The sequence below is a fragment of the Pseudorca crassidens genome, chromosome 16, assembly GCF_039906515.1.
Source record: "Pseudorca crassidens isolate mPseCra1 chromosome 16, mPseCra1.hap1, whole genome shotgun sequence".
NCBI classification, from domain to species: domain Eukaryota; kingdom Metazoa; phylum Chordata; class Mammalia; order Artiodactyla; family Delphinidae; genus Pseudorca; species Pseudorca crassidens.
The window spans coordinates 75,262,492-75,286,242 of NC_090311.1; the positions used below are offsets into that span (position 1 = coordinate 75,262,492).

The 23,751-nt window shown below is 41.3% G+C and overlaps 1 protein-coding gene across 4 annotated transcripts in view; it reads right to left on the reverse strand.

Annotated features, from left to right (window-relative positions):
* CHRM3 (cholinergic receptor muscarinic 3) overlaps positions 1 to 23,751 on the reverse strand; it is a 516,440-nt gene that overhangs the window by 265,949 nt on the left and 226,740 nt on the right. For all 4 annotated transcript variants that reach the window (XM_067710998.1, XM_067710997.1, XM_067710995.1 and 1 more), the window contains exon 3: positions 17,301 to 17,363. The gene's annotated coding sequence lies outside the window, so the exon portion shown is untranslated. The remainder of the gene's footprint in view (positions 1 to 17,300; positions 17,364 to 23,751) is intronic.

Consider the following 23,751-nt stretch of genomic DNA (forward strand, 5'->3'; position numbering starts at 1 on the left):
ATTCCTTCTGGTCGAGCCCAAGGAAGCCTCGGGATGCCTTTCAACACAAGACCCATATTCAGTCTACTAGTTAGTATAAGAAATAAAACCTATTTGTCAATCAGTACAAATGACATTAGAATTGTATAGTGAATCACACAGAGGAAGCCCATGGTAAAGCTACAGATTTATATGATAACAATACACCCATCTCACTGTTTGAAATCCAAAGAGAATCACTCATCAGAATAAAAGAGTAGACCTCAATAGATGGTCTCAGCTCTTTTAGATATTTAACTCGTAATCTGGGAACTTTTCCTTATTAGAGAGACCCATAAACAGAGCATATTAATAACTGCAAATTGAAATTAACAAAGAGGCACATACTAGACCACTTAAGATAACCCCAATAAAATATACTCCATTGTCCTCAATTTTTCACTAAGGATGTAACAAAAAAGCTGTCAGAGTAAGAAGATAAACCTTGCAATTTCTCTCCAAGGAATGTAGGAGGAAGAATATGTTAGTTATTTAAAGAACATATGAAGCCCACAAAGCAACCAAGGGCAGTGGAGACAGATGAGATTTTTCATGAGATTCTGCTTTATTTTAAAAGGCAGCCTACCACTGTGAACATTTTCTGAGGTCCAGTGACTTACCTGTCCAAACTTCAAATCACAGAATCAAACGGGAGTTAGAAATCGGTGATATCGTGAGATTTAGTACCTAATATAGATTTCTGATCGAGAAAAAAGTATCATAGTATAACAGGGAATTAAAGAAGAAAAGGGGGTCTCAAACACCTATTCTGGTAGCAATCTTGATGAATAGTTCACATAAGCTGCTGACCTTTGTGTGTTGAATCATCAGGGCCCATAACTGCTGAGCCCACCTTGTTAGCCAGTCAGCTCAATCCTTAATACCAGGTTCTGCAGTGGAAAAATTTTGGCAGGGTGGTGTTCTACCTTGGTTTCTCTCAATTTACTGGAAACATTCCAAATTGAGTGCAACAGTATTAAAGACTATTGTTTCCATTTTCTCAATATCCTGTGTAAAGCTGGGTAATTTTATAATGGCAATAAAATTACAGAAAGAACACTGAGACGTTTTAGGTATTCCAGCTCCTCGTCACGTTCCACCGTAAAATGGCTGTTTCCAAAATAATTTATTCAGTATATGTCATTAAATAGAAGTCTAATGAAGTTGAAATAGTATATACATATATAAATATATCACGCATAAACGTCACTGCAAATACACCTATGGCCTTTCTCGTGAAAGGCCCTTTTTTATTCTTAGACTAAATCCTTTCTATTATAAAAAGTATATTGTATAAAAAGCATAGTATTATAATATCCTTCCCTTAAACATGTTGTCAGCAAAGATTAGTTGCTTTAAGTGATCCCCATTTTCAAAACCCCAAATTCATAATTCTCTCTTGGCCTCCTAAGCTATTTTGAAATCCTAAAATTTGAGAACCATTGCTATAGAAACAAGTAACTCCTTGATGCACACAATCATCAAAACATTTCAAGGATATGTCTTTTAGAAATAAAACACAGAAGTTATAAAAATGAAGTATGATGACTAAAGCTAGAAAAAAGTACTTTAGTAATATTTTTTTAACTCATGTAAGGAATATTTGTTCATTATGGAGAATTTGAAAGAAGAAATTATTAAAATTTTAAAAATCACTTATAATCCCAATACTTATATATATGTCAGTTTTTTTATGTCAGTTTTTTTTCTTTACATTTTCTTAATATTTATATTTACCAAAAAAGGGATGGCATCAAGTCGACTATTTCATTTCCTATTACTCGGGAAGCCTTTAGAAACACTGTTTATACAGAGAAGATGTTTCAAGATGACACTAATATCATGTCTGATTTGCAGGTTAATGAACTATAGAGATGAGAAGGCAGGTAGGCACCAAACTCTGAGAGTAAAGTGAGATGGACGCAGGTAATCCTCAGTCTAAAGAATTACACCAAGGGTGAAACTGGCCTAGAGCCACGTGTGGGAGGACATCTGAAGTATATTTAATTTTCAACTCTACGAAAATATCTTGAAACCAAGGAGCTCAAAAAGCCTTTCTTAGAAAGGCAGGAATAGATGAAAGTATGACTATCCCTCATTCAACAGATGGAAAAAACCAGGCTCAGCCAACAATCCAGGAGGTTAAAGAAGGGACTAAAGTTTCTGAGCCAGACTTGACCTCTATTGTTAGATCCTGCAAAGTTTCAAGAAAAACAAGAAACAATTTGACTTGACTTTGCTTGGTGTTTTGGCCTGCAAAAATACTAGGGCAGCTTGACATTTAGGCTACAAATTTTGCAGCTGTGTAATCAGTGGGGTCTGGGAGACCTTACTATACTTGGTTCAGCCCTTGAATGCCTTTTGAGACCAAGACAATAGAACATATTATTAGCAAACTACCATAAGTCTCAGAGTATGACACATGAATAGAATGCTTCCTTTTTCTCTTTGCCTGCACAGGGACATAAAAATAGAATAAGTAACTAGTGTATCTGCACATCTACTCACACTAACTTTAAAAAATATACCGAGAGATGGAGCTTGGCAAGAACGACACCCACTATGAGGTGAATCATTTTTATTTTCCTCTAACATTGAGGTTTCTTGCTGACATGAAAGAGTCAACTTAAACCTGTTAGAAAGGCATTTGTTGCAAACTGTTCTTTCCTTTCCATTCCCAGCGTTACAAATTCAGCTCAGGGTCTTATTACTTTTCCTGGGCCACAAAATATCTGCTGAGTTAGTCTCCCTACTCATTCCTGATTTAAAGCAACTCCCACTTGGATGCCAGATAAATGTTCTGAGACACATCCCTGGTCGTGACAATTCCCACCTCCAAAATAATAAATGACTAGCCATCAACGAGAAATTAGGAATTGAGCAAACAAGGTCCTTCAAAATCTGATCCACACCTACCCGTACCATTCATTTTTTCTTTCCACCCCGCTGTAATCTGGAGTTTCCAAGTAGATTTTTTTTTTTAAATCCTTCCTTTATGTGCTTCAGGCTTTTCTGGCTCTGTTTTTCCTCATGCTACTCCCTCCAAGAAGACTGCACTGCAACTCCCTCTCAGGAGTCTCTCTCCCCCAAGGCCAACCATAAACACCTTCTGTCTCAGAAGCCCTGCTGACATACAACCAGATGCAGTCCTTCCTCTAATTCCTCCTTAGAAACTTTCCTCGATGCCTACTTGTTTAATTTTGTCTTACTCTTTAAGTATATGTGTCTCATTTTCTGCTGCTATGTAGGTAAAGAGCAAAACGCTTATCCCTTTTAAGTCTAGATCATTTTTCAATGATAGACTTTCTGGGATCTACATGCAGAGGCCTCTGTCTCTGAAGAGGGAACCAATTTCCTCTCCTCCCCATATGCAACCAGAGTCCACCTTCTCTCTTCCTGTCCAAGGGGGAATGGCCATATCAGTCACTGATACCATCATTATTATAAATGATCTAATTCACCATCTTATGTTATTTACCCTCTCATCTTCAGATGATTCTTCTGTGAAATCTGTTGTGTTAATTTCCACAATGAATGAAATGCTGTCTTATGAACCACTTCACTCGATTTTTACAAGTCTGTGAGATGGGATGATGTGACCATCCCATAATATTGAGGAGAAAAACGAGGCTCAGAGAGGTTAAGTGACTTGTCCATAGTAACATAAACAGGAAAAAACTTCCAGTGGCAGAAGTAAACTCAGAAAGATTATGAGATCTATCTGCAAGTGTATGCTAAGTATAAGATGGAGGAAGCAGAGGGAAAGGTCACAGTGAGAAGTCATCTTCCTCACTATTATTTCCTTTGCTCAGCAGAAGGGAAATAATGAGAAACACCTAAGAGTTATTGGATGCTTACTAAATATCCAAGGCACTACATAAACACTTTACGTGGAACGATTTCATTTACCTTACATAATAGTATTTATGAGGTACCTATAACTACAGAGTACAGATGATGAAACAAAATCAGAAAATTAGCTTGCCCATGGTGGAATGGGGATTTGAATCCAGATCAATGTGCATTAAAGCCCACACTTCTCATCTCTACGCCAACACTTTTCAAATTTTAATCTGTGATTTAATGTGAATCACCTGCAGAACTTGTTAACTGCAGATTCTGATTCAGTAGGGCTGACGGGGGGCTAAGACTCTGCATTTGCAAGAAGTTCCCAGATGATGCTGAGGCTGATGGTCCGGAGACCACACTTTAAGTACCAGTTTCTTTATACTCCCCTGAGACAGTGCTAGAGTGAGCAACTCAAGTCACTGATGTTCCAATTCTGGGGACTAGCTGGGGGCGGGGAAAGAGGGAAGGAGAGAGGATCCTGACTGCCTTAGCCAAGCCTACCGTTCAAGCTTCTCTGAATGCCCCTCACTGTTCCTTGTGCTATGCTCCATTGCTTCCAGCTTTAACTCTTCCCTTCCTTGTTTTCTCATAAGAATATTTTCATCTTGAAGCACAAAAGACATTATTTCAGATGATACTTAATGGTATCATTTTGTCTGGAACACAATCCTATCTACACTTACCTTACATCTATTTCATAATGCCCTGCTTTGCTCTTTGACGTGACACAGCAACTCATATAAAAGTCCCTAATTATCTAGATTTCCATCATTAAGCATCACTTTGTATTGCACTTGTTTGTAAAGAAACAAATAGAATGTGTTAGCTATTTTTTTCTAAGATGGAGAGGTCCAATGTAAGTCACAGGAGTTGCAAATGTTGGATTTATTCATCCATTTATCCACCCATCACTGTCCGGCCGCTACGGTACACCAGGCACTATGCTAGGTTTGCCCTCGTGATCCTTTGTTCCATTTGGAAATCAAAACATAATGTATATATATTTTATTACACTATTTTTATATTACGTGCATGATGCTATAAAACCCAGTAATTTAATTAAATAAATTTAGCTTACTTATTTTTAACTATTTTAGTGTACTTGTTCAGATGCTCTGATATAATGTGGTAATTAATGTCACTTCTCAATATAAAATCTCATTCCAGGGCTTCCCTGGTGGCGCAGTGGTTGAGAGTCCGCCTGCCGATGCAGGGGACACGGGTTCGTGCCCCGGTCCGGGAAGATCCCACATGCCGCGGAGTGGCTGCGCCCGTGAGCCATGGCCGCTGAGCCTGTGCGTCCGGAGCCTGTTGCTCCGCAACGGGAGAGGCCACAACAGTGAGAGGCCCGCGTACCGCAGAAAAAAAAAAAAAAAAAAAAATCTCATTCCAGTAACTCAGCCTCTGCAGATATTCATTCTAAAATGTGCCCATGCACACACACAATCTCCCCTCATCTTTAGTGAAGTGAAAATGAATCAATTTTTATTAAATTTATCAGCTTCAAAGGAAGGGCTTTGTGTCTTTGGCCACATCATCAGGCTTTAATTGGCTTCCATTCTGTTACAAGTGAAGTTTTAAAACCTTTGCCTTCAAATCACAAGTCATCTTCTCTCTCCCAGTCTTCATTCAAAAGTTCCCAATCTCTGGCTGTCCAGTGGAGCCACCCCTGACCCTCACTCACACTTCCTTTTTCTCGTTACACTCACTTGCTGTAATGCTGAGAACCTTGCATGTAATGTCTTTTTTACTCTCACAACAATCACATGTGGCAGGTCTATTACCTACCCCATTTTACAGATGGAAATGAAAGCTTAGACAGTGAAGTAATAACCACTAACATGGACTAGAAATATATATGCTCTACAAAATTGACAGTGTTCTCACTTGTCACTTATCCTGCCTATGGGTAGGGTCATCTTAAATCTCCACTTTTACACAAGAAGCACCCAGGCAGAAAGGGCCAAGTGCTTGATCCAAGTTGACACAGACAGTTGGTGATGGAGCCAGGATCCCAGCATTGGAGTCCAGTCCGGAACCTGGGCTCTTACCCACCATCAGCTAACCTGATGAGGGTCCCACAGCTGAAGGAGAGTGGCGGAGCCGGGAGACAAAGGTCTGTCCAAAAACAAAGGCCCTAAAGTCGGTCACTGTGCACACGGCTTACTTTCTTCAGAGCTATCCTTCTCAGTCCAAAGGACAGGTTTAAATCTGTGCATTATTTGAACTCAAAGCAGCACGGGGAAAGTAATAATAATTTGCTACTTGCTTCCTTTTCTGACCATCATCATCTGTCTACCCACTGGCATCTGTGCCCCTGCACCTATCCAGGGCCAACCCGGCCCACTGTTCTCACCCACTCAAGGTCTTTACTCCTGAAGTGCCCCGCTCTCCCATTCGCTGTCAGTTTATCCTTCCTTTCTCAATTATTTCCATCATTTTACAAACAGGCTATACAGTCTACCAGCTTCAGAAAGCCTCACTTGGTCCCAGGTCCTGCATCTTCTACCTGGACCACACCACTACCGCATGACGTTTCTGCTGCCTCTCAAGGTCAACCTTGCCTACAAAGTCGTCTATACCACCTACCTCCATTTCCTCACCACCGCTTCATACCAGACTTATATTTCTCTGGCTGCCAATATTTCTATGATAAACACTGTACTACTCTTATTATCAAAATATATTAAAATGTATAGGTATGCTTTTATATATGGTACCACACACACACACACATCTCATAACAAAAAATACTGTGACTCATTAAAACTGTGTGTATATGCCAATGTTACAGCTCAAGTTCCTATATATCACAAATTTATGTTATCAGTCTCGTCCTTTCCTCATTCTTGAGACTGAAATCTTGCTCCAGAAGATTTCATACAGATTTACCACCAGGTCAGCATGAGCTCTCCTCTCCTGCCAGCCGCCCCTGTGTGAGTCCCTTCCATTGTGACTCACGGAATCTCTAACCCATTGTGAACAGTCTACCAACTGGCTTCCATTTTTTCCCCTCACATCTTTTAGATTTACCTTGATAGCATCATGTTGCCTTTTGTTTTCTGCTCTTCAAACTTCCCCCTTTTCAGCTACCTCAGGCTCAAATAGAGGAGGAAAGACGGCTGGCTGTATTCAGGGCCACATCTAAGTGTGCAATTGATGCATGCTACTGCTTCTTCTCTTTCGTTGTCCACGCCCTATGGTTACACTTCCTCTCAAAACCACTCCTACCTAAAGATAAATAGTGCGTCCTCTACCCCTAAGAAGCTGGCAGCACAGAGATGCACACACAGTGGTAATGCAGCATGAACGATCTCTAAGATAATGGCTCTCCAGGAGCACATGGAGGAAAAACTAGTTTACACTTGGGGAGAAAAGGGCAGGAAGAGATATCCCACACACACTTTGAAGATCAGTGGAAATTATCATGGCTAAGTCATGATCCAGTAACGGGAAGAGGCACCAGTGAACTTGGGAGAGGGAGGGGCAGAGCATGGCCTGTTAGAGCATCTTTTTGTAAGGGTAGAAATCAGGGTGGGGGGCTTCCCTGGTGGCGCAGTGGTTGAGAGTCCGCCCGCCGATGCAGGGGACGTGGGTTCGTGCCCCGGTCCGGGAAGATCCCACATGCCGCGGAGCGGCTGGGCCCGTGAGCCATGGCCGCTGAACCTGCGCGTCCGGAGCCTGTGCTCCGCAACGGGAGAGGCCACAACAGTGAGAGGCCCGCGTACCACAAAAAAAAGAAATCAGGGTAGAAGTTAGGAAATGGTGGGAAACAAAGCTCGAGAATTAGGCAAAAACCAAATCACACACTAAGAAAACTGGTTTTGTTTTTTTCAAGTCAAGGGGAGTCTGCTTACTTCAAACAATAAAATAGTTAATATTTACTGAGAGCTTACAATGTGCCATTTATTATCTTCACAACACTCCTGTGAGGCAAGTGCTATTATTTTTTTTCCATTTTATAAATAAGAAGAGAGACACAGAAGTTAAGTAATGCTGAAGGTCAGACAGCTAGGAAGAGGCTCAAGTTGAATGATAATGAGACTTTGATTTCAGAAAGGTAAAGGGATGTATTCAGTTTCTGGGTTGCTCCTGTATGATGCACAGAAGGCTAGGACAGAGATATGGAGAAGTGGGGAGGGGCATGAGGAACAAAGCAATTCAGTTCCGCCATTGTGACTGGGGGTCTGGGGTGAAAGTCCAGCTACAGTGGTCCAGCTGGATGCACAGATGTGGACTAGGGAAAGACGTCTAGGCTGGGGGCAGAGATCTGAGTCACTGGGCTAAAGGTCATAGCTTAAGCCTGGAAGTTAAGTGAATTAGGCAGAAAAGAATTCTAAACAGAATTCTGGCAGGGGCAGGGAAGGGGATTTGTACTTAAGCAATAGACAGAAGAAAGAAACAGAAAGGAAGGAAAAGAGGGAGGGAGAAAGAAAGACAATGAGGGGAAAAGAGTACCAGGAGATTCAAGCAGAGGAAAGTTCCTTGGAATACAAGGAAAGAGGGAATTTCAAAAAGGTCATTGGTAACAAATTTTGCAGAGCAGTCAAGAAAGTTAGGACTCAAAAATTCTTGGTGTTTATCAACCAGGGGATCTTTCTCATTTTGGCAACTGCCGTTCCAGAGAAGTGGTGGAATCAGAGGCCAAACTGCAGCTGTTTGAGGAGTTCTGGGAACATGAGGAAACTGAAGGAAAGAACAGGGTCATGGAAGATGGGAGAAAGAGAAGGAGGGAGACACAGAAATCAAAAGAAAACCTAGGCAGGGGTGTTGTTTGCTTTTTCTTTGCGACTTGAGCCCATTTTCCATTTACATATGAGAGGCAAATCTTCCAAAGAACCAGAAAGTGTGAAGACCCAAGAGGCAGCAAACACAAAATGGATGTAGGAAGGACTCAGGGCCAGACTGTCTCATGCTGTCTTTTGAGTCTATTCTTTCCTCCTGCTGGAAGTTTCCTCTTTTGTCTCGAATCTCCTTTTTCCTGAAAAAGTTATCAATGTATCTTCCCGCTTTCAATCTATTTCCACAGAGTGTTGCCCAGTTAATTTTCCTCATGTTATTCCCCTGCTCCTACTCTTTCAGTGTATTCTGTTATTTTTCAAATGAAATTCCAAGCTCCTTTAGAAATATAATTATTCTCCTTTCGGTCTTACCCACTTTGCCCTGTTCTTAGAGCGCCACCCCGCCTCCACACAAGCCAAGTCCTGAGGTTGTAACATTCTACCCTATACCTGTGATCCTTTGCAATGCCTACTGGGTTGTTTCCTTTTTTCTGCCCCTGTAAACCGTACTTTTCCTGAAACCTCGTAATATGTCACCCTCTTCTTATAGAGGGGTCTCCATGACCTTGAGGCCATATAAAAATGTTATCTTTTATTCTACCTTGGCAGGTCATCAACACATCATAAACATTTTCCGAAAGTTATATATGTTTATCACTGTGAAAAGTATCAAGAATATAAACATGCTAAAGATACAATCCATGACAACTATGGGGTCATAATCTGTTCGGTATTTAAACAACTTGGTCACATTATTTAAATCTGGTCTTATATTTTAACACTTACTAAAAAATGTGTGTACCTTGTCATCAAAACTGGACTGCAAGCTCTTCAAGAGAGAAGCTGTGTATTAAAGCGTTAGCACAGATCATCTGAAATTTCATCTCAGGAACATACAGCAAGAATTGAATAAGTATTTTGCTGAAAGGAAACTGGACAGAATTTGCAATCTCAGAATAATAAGAAACTGTGTAAATTGAATTTTCTTTTTTCCCCCCTATAATATGCTGGAATGTAAATATAGCACTTCCACAGCTTTTGCCTTTTATCACATTATGAGATCTTTTTTTTTTCAAGGCATTCTTACATGTGCTTTGGATTTATTTCTTCTTATACCTGCATGCATGCTGCATGTTGTTTCCTGTGAAGATTGTGCCTCTCATTTTCACATTCTTTTCTATGATTTTCACTGTAAGCCTGTGAGCTTCCTCATTTCTCTTAGAATGTAATTTAATTTATTCATGTTATGAAACTGTGTCTAAAACCTTCTTTTAGTTAAAAAGTATCATCTACGAACTCCAAATTTGGATTTTTATGAAATAAATCATCTCTATTACTTTACCTATCACTCTTAGTTTTCTATGGCTACTCTCGTTATAATTTTTAGTTATCCCCTAAGATTTATTTTATTTCCATATTCTGATACTATTTTTGTGGGTTCTTTGTTCTGTGTCTTAAATGCTACTCTGTGATATATTTTGATCATCTGATCAACTTATTTTGAATTTTTTCGCATTTTATTTCTTTTGTGTATAGCATAACAAACAAATGATCCTTTTATTTAAAAATACGATCTGTGACTTTCTGCTTTATTTTGTTCCTGATCTGGATTTTCTTTTCCTTTTAGTTCAAATGTTCCACTGAGAATTTAAGTTTTTGTTTTTGTTTTTGTGGTACACGGGCCTCTCACTGTTGTGGTCTCTCCCGTTGTGGAGCACAGCCTCCGGACGCGCAGGCTCAGCGGCCATGGCTCACGGGCCCAGCCTTCCCGCGGCATGTGGGATCTTCCCGGACCGGGGACGAACCCATGTCCCCCGCATCGGCAGGTGGACCCTCAACCACTGCGCCACCAGGGAAGCCCCTAAGTATTTTTTTTAAAAAATGGATTGCTTTCAATTGGTTCATTTCTGAAAATGAATTTGCTTTTTCATCTATTTCCGTGTAATGTATTAAAATCTTGCTAGAGAACTATTAGACTTACTACCTTCACTTACAGTGCCTTCTTAAGCCTAATTGTGGGGCATTCCACGTGTTGGGCAGCAGTACCCTGGTGTGTAAGATTCACACTGGTGCCCTGAGACCCCCGTGTGGCCAGCAGGTTTTGGGCATGGGGCCCAATCCTCAGAGGCAGGTGTGGCTGAGCCGGGTCTGTGCTGAGCCTCAGGTCTTGCAGGCTGCAAGGATAATGGGGACTCCCAGTACCTGCTGCTCCTCCGAGATGCTCTGAGCACAGAGGAGGTGGGCTCTGCCATCCGGACGGCAAGTTCAGTGTCCAGACAGAGAGTGAGCTGCCGCCCCTCAGGGACTAGGGGCTGTGAGCAGATGGAGGCAGTGGAGGGACAGGTTGCCAAGGGGCCTGGGGCAGAACAGGGAGGAGGACCAGGTGGACAGGATCCGGGCTGGGGGGTCCTGGAGAGAACAGCTCTCCATGGCAGGCCCACATCTTTGTCTTTACCTAAAGCTGGTACTTCTGTCCAGTACCTCCCGGACACCCAGGCAAGGGACCCCTGCCTCGGTTTGTGCATTACAGTCTTGCTTCTCAGAGCGTAGTCACTGACGGCAGCAGCTGGGTGCGGCGCAGAAACGCAAAAGCGCAGGCCCACCTTAGCCCTTATGAATCAGGATCTGTATTTGAACAGGTGACTGTACACACATTTGCATTTGAGAAGCACTGCATCAGAGGACCCGCTCTGGCCCTCATCCTTTCCAAGGGACATGCCCAAGGGGAGCTGGGTTCCTTTTAGACCAGGCTTCATACTCAGGTCCCCAGAATCCCTTGCCCACAGGCCCAGGTCTGCTCATTTCTAGGGTATACAGTGGTGTTTTCACAAGATACATCCTCCCTTGCATCCAGGACCCAGCAGGTGGTCAAGAGACAGCTGTGACACAGTGGGGAGGGGTGGGTTGGACTTCCAGGCTGAGTGTCCACATAAGGCCCTGGAGGAGCGGGAAAGCGCCAGGGGTGGGAAGGAGGGCGGGTCCAGGGCCTCCAATTATACTTTTGCTCCTGGTCCCTTTAGACAGGGTTGAGCCCACTTCTGTCCATTTGATATACACATCTAGTGGGGTCCAAGCTATGGGCAGGGTGATGGCTACAAAAGAATATATGCTTTCTACGAAAATTTTAAATATTTGATACTAACATGTTAGGCTGGATTCCAGAATCACTTGCCTTATTCTAAGAAATTCCAACATTACAGTTGTCAATGAAAGAAAGTAATAGTCATCAGATTCTCTAGGTATAATTTCAATTCCAGGAACCTTCTGAATGGCTATAAAATAGGTTTTAAACTTTTTATCATCTCCTTGTTCTTACAAAGCATCCCACAAATAGCAGGTATCAAGACTTTGGAGAGACCACTGATTGGAAATTACAAGTCAGCGTTTCTAACATAATACCTCATAAGAAAAAGTTATTTGTGAATTTACGCTTTTCATTAAAACATCTGAAAACATTTTATTTGGAAATTCAATACTTAGTTTTCTTCCCAATACTTTTTCTTTTCTCTTCTTCTTTTTTTAAAACTTATTTTATTGAAGTATAGTTGATTTACAATGTTGTGTTAATTTCTGCTGTACAGCAAAGGGATTCAGTGATACATATATACACATTCTTTTTCATATTCTTTTCCATTATGGTTTATCACAGGATATTGCATATAGTTCCCTGTGCTATACAGTTGCTTATCCATCCCATATATAATAGTTTACATCTGCTAATCCCAAACTCCCAATCCATCTCTTCCCCAAACCCCATCGCCCTCGGCAACCACAAGTCTGTTCTCTGCATCAATGAGTCTGTTTCTGTTTCGTTATTTTCTCTTCTTTTAATACAAAGTATATGTATTGAAATTTTTTTCACGAAATTCCATATGGATGCCCCCAAATCCTATCTAATTTACCCAAGTACCTACCACACAAATATCACACATACATAATTAAGTGAAAAAAGGTGAGAAGCATATACCCAGCTAGACAGAGTGGAGAAGGATACTCCTTCCCATCACATGCAGTGTGTCTTCAGGTCACAAATGTCTATTATTTCTGACTTTTATTAGAAGTATATCCTTTTATAAAGTGGATTTTCTTCCTTTGTACAATTTTTAAAACAGATTTTCCCCCTCAACAGATCAGCTTAAAACTTTTTAAAACATTTTCCTAACATATAATTATCATCTTCCAAAGATCCAAAAGTGCTGTCAATGTGACTGAAATCAGAACGTAAATATTTTATAAACAGCTGTCAAATCTCAACTGGCAGAAAACAAAAACCCCCCGAATTACTGTAATCTAACCACGAGGCTACATCATTTAATTGACAGATAAGACATTTTTCGAGCTTCCGTTTTCCCATCAGCATTTTAATACATTTGCATGGTGTGCCATCCTGGATCGTCCCTGTGACAACTGACTTGGAAGATGGAATTAACTCTGAAGCTCTCTAAGGGAGAAGCCTAGCACAGTAATTGAACTCAGTTTCATGGAACATTTTTCACACTCACTGTATTTGGAATGTCTGTTACTAACAGGGACTAAATATTGGCATCATGGGAATATTATGTTGGCCACTGGAAAAAAAGGCAGCTTTGCTCTTAGTAGTTCGATAATTTATTATTTCATTCTTTTGGGCCTTCATTCAACAAACATTTCCAATCATCTATGTGCCAGGCTTAACTAATAAATCTACGTAAGATCCAAAGAACTGGGCTCTGTCACCCCTCACCATAGATCAGAAATGCCACTAGTGCCAATACCAAAAGTGGTCCCTCCCAAGGATTTACTGCTATTTTCTGTGTGCACTGTTGTCTGTCCCTGTTCTCAGAATTTGTTTTTTCATCTTTTTTTTTTTTTTTCTTTCCAGTCTAGAGCAATAAACCCATCGGGGGCATCTATAAGCACTGTTTAATTTCTTTTGGGATATTTTGCCTAAGGCATGTTTTGACTCTACATTCATTCATTCATTAAATATTTACTAAGCTTCTTGCAGGGGACAGGCATCTTTATAGGTATTGCGGTTCAGGCAGTGAGGAAAAGAGACCAGAGAGGCCCTGCCCTCAAGGAGCTTAGACCATACAACAAACCATAAACACATGTCAGAATTCTTCATGTCTTGCCTAAATCCCTTAAGCTATACAAATAAGTACTTTTTCCATATGGGGGTATTTTAATATGCCTTAAAAATAAAACTTCTAAGTCTTTTTTTTTTTTTAATACTTACTTTATTTATTTATTTGGCTGCGTTGGGTCTTAGTTGCAGCACACGGGATCTTTGTTGCAGCATGCGGGGTCTAGTTCCCTGACCAGGGATCGAACCCGGGTCTGCTGCACTGCAAGCATGGAGTCTCAGCCACTGGACCACCCGGGAAGTCCCTAAAACTTCTAGTTTTTAAATGGAATTAAACTTGGAATAGTGCTCATTTAGAGACAGTGGTTAGGGAAGATTTGCAGCTGAGATCTCAATGGGAAACTTCAGGGACAGAACCCTGCAAGCCAGGGGACTGCCGTGCCAGGGCCCTAGGGAGACAAGAACACAAAGGAACAGAATGAAAGACAGGGCCACTGGTGTTGAGGAAGCAGGGAGAAAAGGCACAAGTAGAAGCCTGATTGTATCAGATAGGTAAGACGTGGTCATGTGTTTGGGTTCTACTCTAAATGCAGAGAAAGGAGTTGAAGGGTTTTGAGCAAGTCTCAGGAGAATAACAAGCTCTGATCTAGTTTCCCCAGACACAGGTGTTGCACACAGAAGGGATTTTGGTGTGGCAAGAATAGAAGCCAGGAGACCACCAGGAAGCTTACACAGTTGTCCTGGCAAGAGAGAATGATGACTTGGAGCAGGGTTGTAACAGAAGATACAGAAAGAAATTAAGAATTTCAGGATGTATTTGAAATAAAGGACAGCAAAAGGAAAATAGCTGATAACTCTTTAGTTTAATGGCCAAAAAGAAAAAAGTTGACTTTAGTAGACACAGCATTTCCCTGCATTAGCAATGGACATCCAACAAGGTAAGTTATTATTTTATATTAAGAGAATATCAGAATATCATACACCCTCCATTTACAAACAAAGAGCAAAGGTCCAGAGAGGTGAAGGAGCTTTTTTGTGCCTCCAAAGAGCTGGCTGTCACCTGCATTTCCCATCTCCTAGTTTCCAGCCCAGGGACTTTTCCATTATCCAGCACCTCCTCCCCCAACTCAGCTCAGTACCTTATTCAATATCTTGCATGTCTTTCTTTGGAAAGGAATTTTATTATATAATTTATCTTTTTCCTGCATTTTTTTCTGAGCCTACTGAGTGAAGTAATAGACACCGTTAGAAGGAAAGTATTTAATATTAGGACAGTAGCTTAAAAGCTTAGTTTTGGTGGCCCTATTTAGACCATTAGTCCTAAACTTTTGTTTCAAAAGAACAAAAAGCAAAATAAAAAACTTGGAATTCGTATTTCTTTCACCTGCTTTCATAGGCAATTTCAATTCATCCTGATTCCCCCAAACCAGAGCTTTCTCTTTCCTTTTTTTTTTTTTTGCGATACGCGGTCCTCTCACTGTTGTGGCCTCTCCCGTTGCGGAGCACAGGCTCCGGACACGCAGGCTCAGCAGCCATGGCTCACGGGCCCAGCAGCTCCGTGGCATGTGGGATCTTCCCGGACCGGGGCACGAACCCATGTCCCCTGCATCGGCAGGCGGACTCTCAACCACTGTGCCACCAGGGAAGCCCCTCCTTCCTTTTATTTAAAAATATGGAACAGCCCCAGTTCACTTAGTTTTATAAATGGATAATCTAGTGGAATTTCTGTATTATTGAAGGACATGCAAAGGATTAGTGCACTGATGATGCCACAAAAACAGTACAGGCTCCTGGCATCATAATGCCAGGATCAGCACTGACGTAGCAGAGTACCGGGAAGGGCACCTGACAGGTCCAAGTTCAAACCTTGCCTTTGACACTTACTATCATAGGACAAAGTTGTTACATCTCAAAGCATCAGTTTCCTCACTGTAAAACGGGGATCATAATACTTACCCGGATGGCACTACTGTGCAGACTAAATAAGGTATAGAAATACTTATCTAGCATCATGACCAGATATGAATGCTAGAATCAGCTAAGTCTGCATTTGACTCCGAGTATCAGAAGACCTAACAAGCTTGTGTAAGGGATTTATTTGTCTCCTACAACAGGAAATGTAATGGTAGCTTCACTAGAGCTTAAGAGTGTCATCAAGGTGTCAAGCTCCTTTTACCTTTCTGCTCCAATATCCCTGGTTGTGGTTTTTGTCCTTGTGATTACAAGATGGGGGCTGTGCTTTGTATTAATCATGTTTTTATTTTCTGTATTTTATGATGTTTTGACATCTTAAAAGTTGCTGACCGGGGAGAAACTGTCCGTCCCAAGACTAGCCAATTCTTAGAAATAGCAAAGGGTTTGGCCTGGAGCACATCTTTCGCATGGAAACCAAACAATCCTGAGTGTATAGTCCCATCCACCTTCTTATCTAACTCACAAACCAAGTCAATATTTCCCCTGCCTAAATCAACACCCTGCCAAGTACCAGGCAACCAGAGACCACCCTTGCAGCCCAGGGCCCACCGACATTATTCTAACTGGCCAATCCTAATCTGTTTACCCTGCCCTGCCTCTCCTTTCCTGAGGAAACTCCCAAGAAAGACACTGACCTAGACTTTCTCCTCATTTCTGTTTTCTGCCCCTTGACCAGACCTGGTCTTCCTCAGATGGCCCTTCATGGAGTGCCCCCTTCTCTCGGGAAATGCAAGTAATAAATTCTTCTTCCAGTGACACTGACTTCTCTGTGTCATCACTCAGTCACTTCCATAAATTAAGACCCTGCAGCTACAAATTTTAGAACTACTTTTCAGGTAGAAAGATGGGACAATAACAAAGGAAAATGTTCCAAAAATATTCTCCTCTTGAAGCTCTGCTCTTTTATTTCAGGAAGGGAATTAATTCAGGAAGGGAAACCCTCCCCAGGGCCCATCACTCAGAACTCATTAGCCAGAAACGGGTCATGTGGCTGCAGCAAAGGAGTCTGGGAAGTCTTATTGTCCTTCAAAACTTCAGGAATTTTTAAGAAAGGAATAGGGGAGAATGTATATTGGGTAGGCTATCTGCACTGTCTGCTGAATAGAAAAAGTATTATGAACAATAACGTTTAAAAAGGATTGAGCTTTTTCACAATGTTGCTCTTTCTTCATACTTACAATCGGATTTTGTACAGGATTCCAAATAAGGTGATATAAATAATCAAAAGATAATATTTAAGCTATGAATTAGACAAGCTATAAGGTCCTATATTTGCTAAAACGTCAAACATTTTCCACTATTTAAAAAACCCTCACATTACTACAGTTAAGATACAATACGTTTTTGAAATAAAATCAACTTATTTCATATTTCAACAAATTCCTTCATTGTAATTTTGAATCTGATGAACAAATTAGTAAAAAAAAGTACCTTTACTGAGACACAAAAAGTTGAGCATGACTTATTTATATTAAGATGCACACAGTAACAATTATAAATTGTACTGAAAAACACCAACCTAGAAATGCCTATTCTTCATTAACCTCTGCTCACAGATCAAGCCATCAGCCCCCTTTTTAAAGCAAAGAACTCAACTCAAAAAAAGATCTTACCTTACAGTACCCTAGTGGAAGTTCTGAATGTCATGTATTTCGTCTCTAATCAGAAAACAGGTGCTAGAAGAGAACAAGAAAATAGGGTTTACACTAAGCCAGGACCCTGGAAAAGGGAAAGTCACTAGGTTACACACAATGATTTCTAAAAATGTAAGAACATCACAGAATTTTCTAGAAAGTGACTTCAAAGATCATGGTGCCCAACCGCCTCTCGTAACTGATGAGGACACAGGTGGTCAGAGAGTTAAGGCACCTGTTATTGGCAAAAGAAACACATCTATTGACTTCGGATGAAAGGCTCTTTCTGTAGTTCCACTCCTCATACCTGCCAAAAATCCAGTCACAGTGAAAGGACATAAAGTAAGAAGAAGAGAAAAAAAAAAAAAGTTGCTCATCCCTTAATTTTACATGTTAGTGATGGTGCCTTCCTTTTTCAGTAAATGACTTAGTGCTGTCGACTTTCAAAGAGAAGTCACAGGAATGACCCTTAGAAGTTCCAGTCCACTATCTTCTCCCAGACACTACTGGAAGTATATACACACCATTATCTTATGATTAGTTCAATTCTCACACAGAGATAGGATCAAATCTTTATAAATTGAATTATAATTGACATGCAATATTAGATTAGTTTCAGGTGTGCAACAGTGATTTGACATTTGTATACATTATGAAATGGTCACCGCAATAAATCTAGAGACCATCTGTCACCATACAAAGTTGTTACAATATACTGACCATATTCCCCATGCTGTACATTACATCATTCTGACTTATTTTACAATTGGAAGTTTGATCCTCTTAATCCCCTTCACTTATTTCACCTGTTCCCCCATCCCTCTCCCCTCTTGCAACCACCAGTTTGTTCTCTGTGTCTATGAGTCTGTTTGTGTTTTATTTTGTCCATTTGGTTTTTACATTTTGCATAGAAGTGAAATCATACAGTATTTGTTTTATTCTCTCTGGCTTATTTCACTTAGCGTAGTATCCTCTAGGTATACCTATGTTGTCACAAACGGCAAGATTTTATTCTTTATTCTTTTATTCTTTATGGCTGAGTAATATTCCAGAATACCACCTTTTTATCCATTCGTTTATCAATACACACGTCAGTTGCTGCCACATCTTGGTTACTGTAAATAATGCTGCAATGAACATAGGGGTGCATATATCTTTTCAAATTATTTTTTTTGTGTTCTCCATATAAAAACCCAGAAGTAGAATTGCTGAATCATATGGTAGTTCTACTTTTACTTTTTTGAGGAACCTCCATACTGTTTTCCATAGTGGCTGCACCAATTTACATTCCCACCAACAGTTTACGAGGGGCTCCCTTTTCTCCACATCCTCGCCAACACTTGTTTTTCTTGTCTTTTTTTTGTTTTCTTGCAGTACGCAGGCCTCTCACTGTTGTGGCCTCTCCCGTTGCGGAGCACAGGCCCCAGACACGCAGGCTCAGCAGCCATGGCTCACAGGCCCAGCCGCTCCGCGGCATGTGGGATCTTCCCGGACCGGGGCACGAACCCGCGTCCCCTGCATCGGCAGGCAGACTCTCAACCACTGCGCCACCAGGGAAGCCCCTTGTCTTTTTGATAACAGTCATTCTGACAGGTGTGAGGTGGTATCTCACTGTAGTTTTGATTTGCTTTTACCTTATGAGTAGTGGTGTTGAGAAACTTTTCATATGCCTGTTGGCCACCTGTATATCTTCTATGGAAAACTGTATCTGCAGGTCTTCTGTCCATTTTTAAATTTTATTTTATTTTATTTTTTGCGGTACGCGGGCCTCTCACTGTTGTGGCCTCTCCCGTTGCGGAGCACAGGCTCCGGACGCGCAGGTTCAGTGGCCATGGCTCGCGGGCCCAGCCGCTCCGCGGCACGTGGGATCCTCCCGGACCGGGGCATGAACCCGTATCCCCTGCATCGGCAGGCGGACTCTCAACCACTGCGCCACCAGGGAAGACCACCTCTGTCCACTTTTTAATCGGGTTGTTGGTGTTCTTTTTTTGACATTCAGTTGTATAAGTTTTTAAAATATATTTTGGATTTCAGTCCCTTGTCAAATACATTGTTTGCAGATATCTTGGGATATAATCAAATCTTAAAGAAAATGCCCTAACCCCTCTTTGGACACTGATATTCACATTTTAAAGTGTACAGAGCCAGACATTTGGGCCAGAATCTTAGAAGAGCATCTCTCTTAGAAGGTTGATCCAGAGAAGGAAAAAGGCACCAAGTTCCATGAGAGGAGGAGGGAAGTGTGTTCTTGTGAGGGATGTCCTTGAGGACAAAGCATCCGTCTGGAAGGAACAGTAAGTGCTACAGGAGAACTTGAGGATGAGACCTGATAAGATATTACTGGATTTTTCAAAGGAGGACTCTGCAGTTTCTAGAGAGGTGAAGGGTAAGTCAGATGACAGGAGGATGAGAAGAGGCTGCGAGGTGAGAAGTAGAGGGATCCTAGGGGCATGTGCAGGGGGATTTCCTCAGCAAGGATGCAAGGAACTCCTCTGAGAGTCTGTGACAGGATAAGCCCAGAGGTGGAGAAATGTTTGATTAATAATTTAAAGATAGAGTTTTACTTTACATGTCTTTTTTAAAAAAAGTATCAACCTGCAAAGGATTGGGAAAAAAGAAAAGAAAAAAAAGTCACTGGTCCTTCACAGCTGGAGAAGCAGTATCTCAGGGAACATCAGCCACTTTCTTGGCTCAAATCCACTCGTCCCCCCACGCCCAGAGCCTCTCCCTCTACTACTGCTCCCAGCACTGGAACTATCAATCAAGGGACCCTCTCCTCCTTTTGGCAAAAGGCGGGCACCTGACTCAAGCGAGGCCTCTCAGATTGCTCCTCCCTTGGGGGCCCCAGTCTGAGAAGTGTGTCCTAAGGAAGGAAGTGGCTGGAGCCATTCACTTTATGCGTGGGGAAACTGAGGCTGAGGGTGTGAGTGAGCAGAGGTCACTTGAATCCAGGCTGTCTGTCTCTTTCCACTCATTGCCCTGCTCCTTTTAGATACAAGCATCTCCTTAGGAAATAGTATCTCTACGATGGGAACTTCAGGAGAAAATTCAACAGTGTATTAACACACCCATTCCTACCAGAGGAAGTGATGGGTAAGTCATCAAACAAGGAAAATCAACCTTGTTGCCAAAAAAATGCAATCCATAAAAGTCTAAAATAAAGAAAGTATAATCAAGGAAGTCTACCAAAAACCAATATGGAGGCCTCTTTAATACTGATTTCTGTCTCTCCTCTCTATCTAACAAATAGACGTTTTCTGCCATACGGGGCATGCCAGTGAGCCTAGAATTCATCTTTCACCATAGATTCCTTATCGAATCTAACGACTTAAAGGGCAAGTGCTCAGTGAATTCCACTAAGCACGTGCCGGTCTTTTCACAGTAACTTACTAAGTGTCTTCCACCTAGTAGTTGCTCAATATGTCTTTGTTATATGGGTTTTATCATTAAAATTAATAAATATCCAGGACACACTTGTCTAATTTACAATTAAGAGTGTCCCAACATGCCTACATATTGAGATTCACATAACTGAAAATAAGCAAATACATATCTCTCAATAATAAAAATTAAGTGGCACGATTAATGACAAAAGAAACGAACACCATTCAGTCATTAACGTGTCTGCTAATAAAAAGACCTTATTCGCTAAATGAATTGGAGAACAATAAATAAGACTGAACACCCTGAAGTTTATCTAAGTTTCTCTAGATTAGATTCAGCAAAGCACTCATTTTGAAAACCAGCGAGGGAACTGGCTTTCATCCTAGCTTCACATTCACTCTACTGCAAATTAATTGCACATGACATTCATTTAGGGGTAAGCTTCAAATCTCTCAGTATAACTGACAGGTTCTTCCAAATCCCAGTAAACATGGTTCAAAAGGTTTCATAATCAAAATATAATTGGCGATTCTAGAGGTCATTGTTGTAATTATGCAGTTAGCCAAATAATGAGGAAAACAAAGCCAGAGACAGAATAACTTCTAGTATTTGGTGGAAATTAGACCCCAAACTCTCAGGGAGGACCTAGAATATTCCCCTATTTAATTTCACAACGTATCTTTAGTCTTTTAACCTCCTTATCTGATAACAAGTGCTTTGACAAAGTTGAGCCTGACAGCCTATTTCATGGGAATAGGATAAATATAGTTCCAAAAATGTATATATTATGCTAGGTCTGGTTTGCATTCAGTTCTTATCCAAAAACAGCATTCACTAAATATCTTTGCTCATTCAGATTTGCATTTTTATTTGTTCCCTTCAGAGCCCATCTTCTCTTTTTTATCCACACCATCTAGAGAGGGAGAGACAGAACTAATGAAAACATGCAACAGTTCTTACGAATAAACTCATTCATTCCTTTGTAACTGAAGGAAAACAAAAATCACAGCAGGTGAAAGAGGGTGAGAGAATAAGTGTTGTTTCCTGTGTGCCAGACTGGTATTACTCCCAATTTGCAGAGGCAGCTCAGGGATCAAATAACTGTCTCCAAGTTGACCAGTTAAGGAACTAGCTTAGATCCTTTCCATTTCAAATTCCATTTAATAATAGTAGGAACAACAATAGCAACAACAAACATTTACTGAATGCTCTCCATATTCCAGGCGCTATTCCAAGCCCTTGACATACACCCAATCATTTCATCATCACAGCCCTATCTATTGCTACCCGCATTTTATAGATAAAGAAACAGATGCTTGCTTGCTCTGTGTAGAACCACAGCTCTACAGGGATTGTCGAGAGAAAACTTGGTGCTGCTTCATGTTTTTCCATTTACCATTATCCTCCTCTCTCTATCCTCCTTGTTTTACTTCATCTTGCTTATGAAATGAACACAACTCCTGGTCTGAATGAGTAGAGAGGTTCCTTTGGTCCATCAATCACTACAAGGATTCTGGGAAGTCATTTGGCTGTTTTGGTCAATAGGCCTTGCTCAGAGCAGCACAACAAGCGTTCCTGGTGGACACCAAGTGTTCTAAGATAGGCCCTACGTGGGCATTCCTGAGAGCACAACACTGTGGGAGGGAGGAGACCGCAAATGGGAATGGCATTTTGGAGCTAAAGAAAATCATCCACTTTGGGAGTTTTTTTTTTTTCAATCAGTGAGTATTGTATCACCACTGACTTCAGCGTGGAGACAAACAATGTTGCCTGCCACAACAGTAAACAAAGGATATTGTGGCCATCAAGCCGTCAGCCCGCTGCAGCTGTCCCCTGACTGTGCACCCTGAGGGGATTCAGGATGGAGAAAAGCAAGACACTGGCCCTAGATAGTTAAGATGCACATCAAAGGAATGGTTTCAATGAGTCTAGATTCTTGCATCTTCCTATACATAGAAAAATGCTAAATTCATTAACTTGACATGTCTTTCTTTAATTAACAGTAATCTTTTGATGTTCCGACTGCCTAGCTATTTTGCAAAAACTCTTTTGTATCCCGGCTCCTCCCTCACCTCTTCAGAGCAATCCCTCAGAGGCTGTCACCTAGGCTTAAGTATGTCTGCCGAATAAACGTAATCCTCAATTTTTAGCTCGTGCATTTTTTTCAGTCGACAAGTATCTAAGGAGACACTGCAAACCCAGAATGAGATCCAGGGGGCCAGGCTGGCTGACGGGGAGCACAGTTTCAGAAGCCTTCCAGGCAGGTTCCACACTTGTTATCAAGACGGCAGCCAACTTGGTGGTTCATATAAGCTGACAAGACCTCAGCCAGTGGTTGGGAACGTGGGCAAGATTCAGTATTTTGGGGTGAGTGGACTGGTAATGGTGGAGCAGATCAGATCATTAAGTCCCTTACCTTCACAAGAGGTGTGCTGGCGAGGCGGTGGATGGCATCTACATTTAAATTAGAATGAGGAGAGCAAACCAGGATTTGGGGAAGATAAACTACAAACTGTCTCTTGCCAAGGCCTACCCCAGATCTCTTGTTGGTTCTCCCAGAAACTAACAGAAGGGGATGAATCTCCTCATTTACTGCACAGAGACTGGGCAGGCCTGAGACCCGCAGTCTGCTAGTTTTCAATTCTTACCACAACCTGAGCCTGAGGCCTGCAGGAGTGGATACTGAGACTCCTATAAAGTCTCATTAGGCCAAGAGTTCTAGAAATTCGAGGCACTAACAACAGACAATTAAGCGAAAAGTATTGTTCTCCATTTCAATTTTGACAGAGTCTTAATGGGAGAAGGAAACAGTACCCCCATTCATGGAAAAGGACCGCTTGTCAATCCAATTTGAGCAAACCTAATCTCGTACTGCTGAGGTAAGAGTTGGAGGCTAACTTCAGCTAGACACACAAAACAGGGTGAAGAGTATTCCCCAAATTTTGTAATTTCACTTTTTGCTCTGTGGACACAGAAAAGTGACTGAAAGGAACTTAACCAATAATATGAATGCTTGTTGGTTAGTTCTTTCTGTAATTAGATGTGA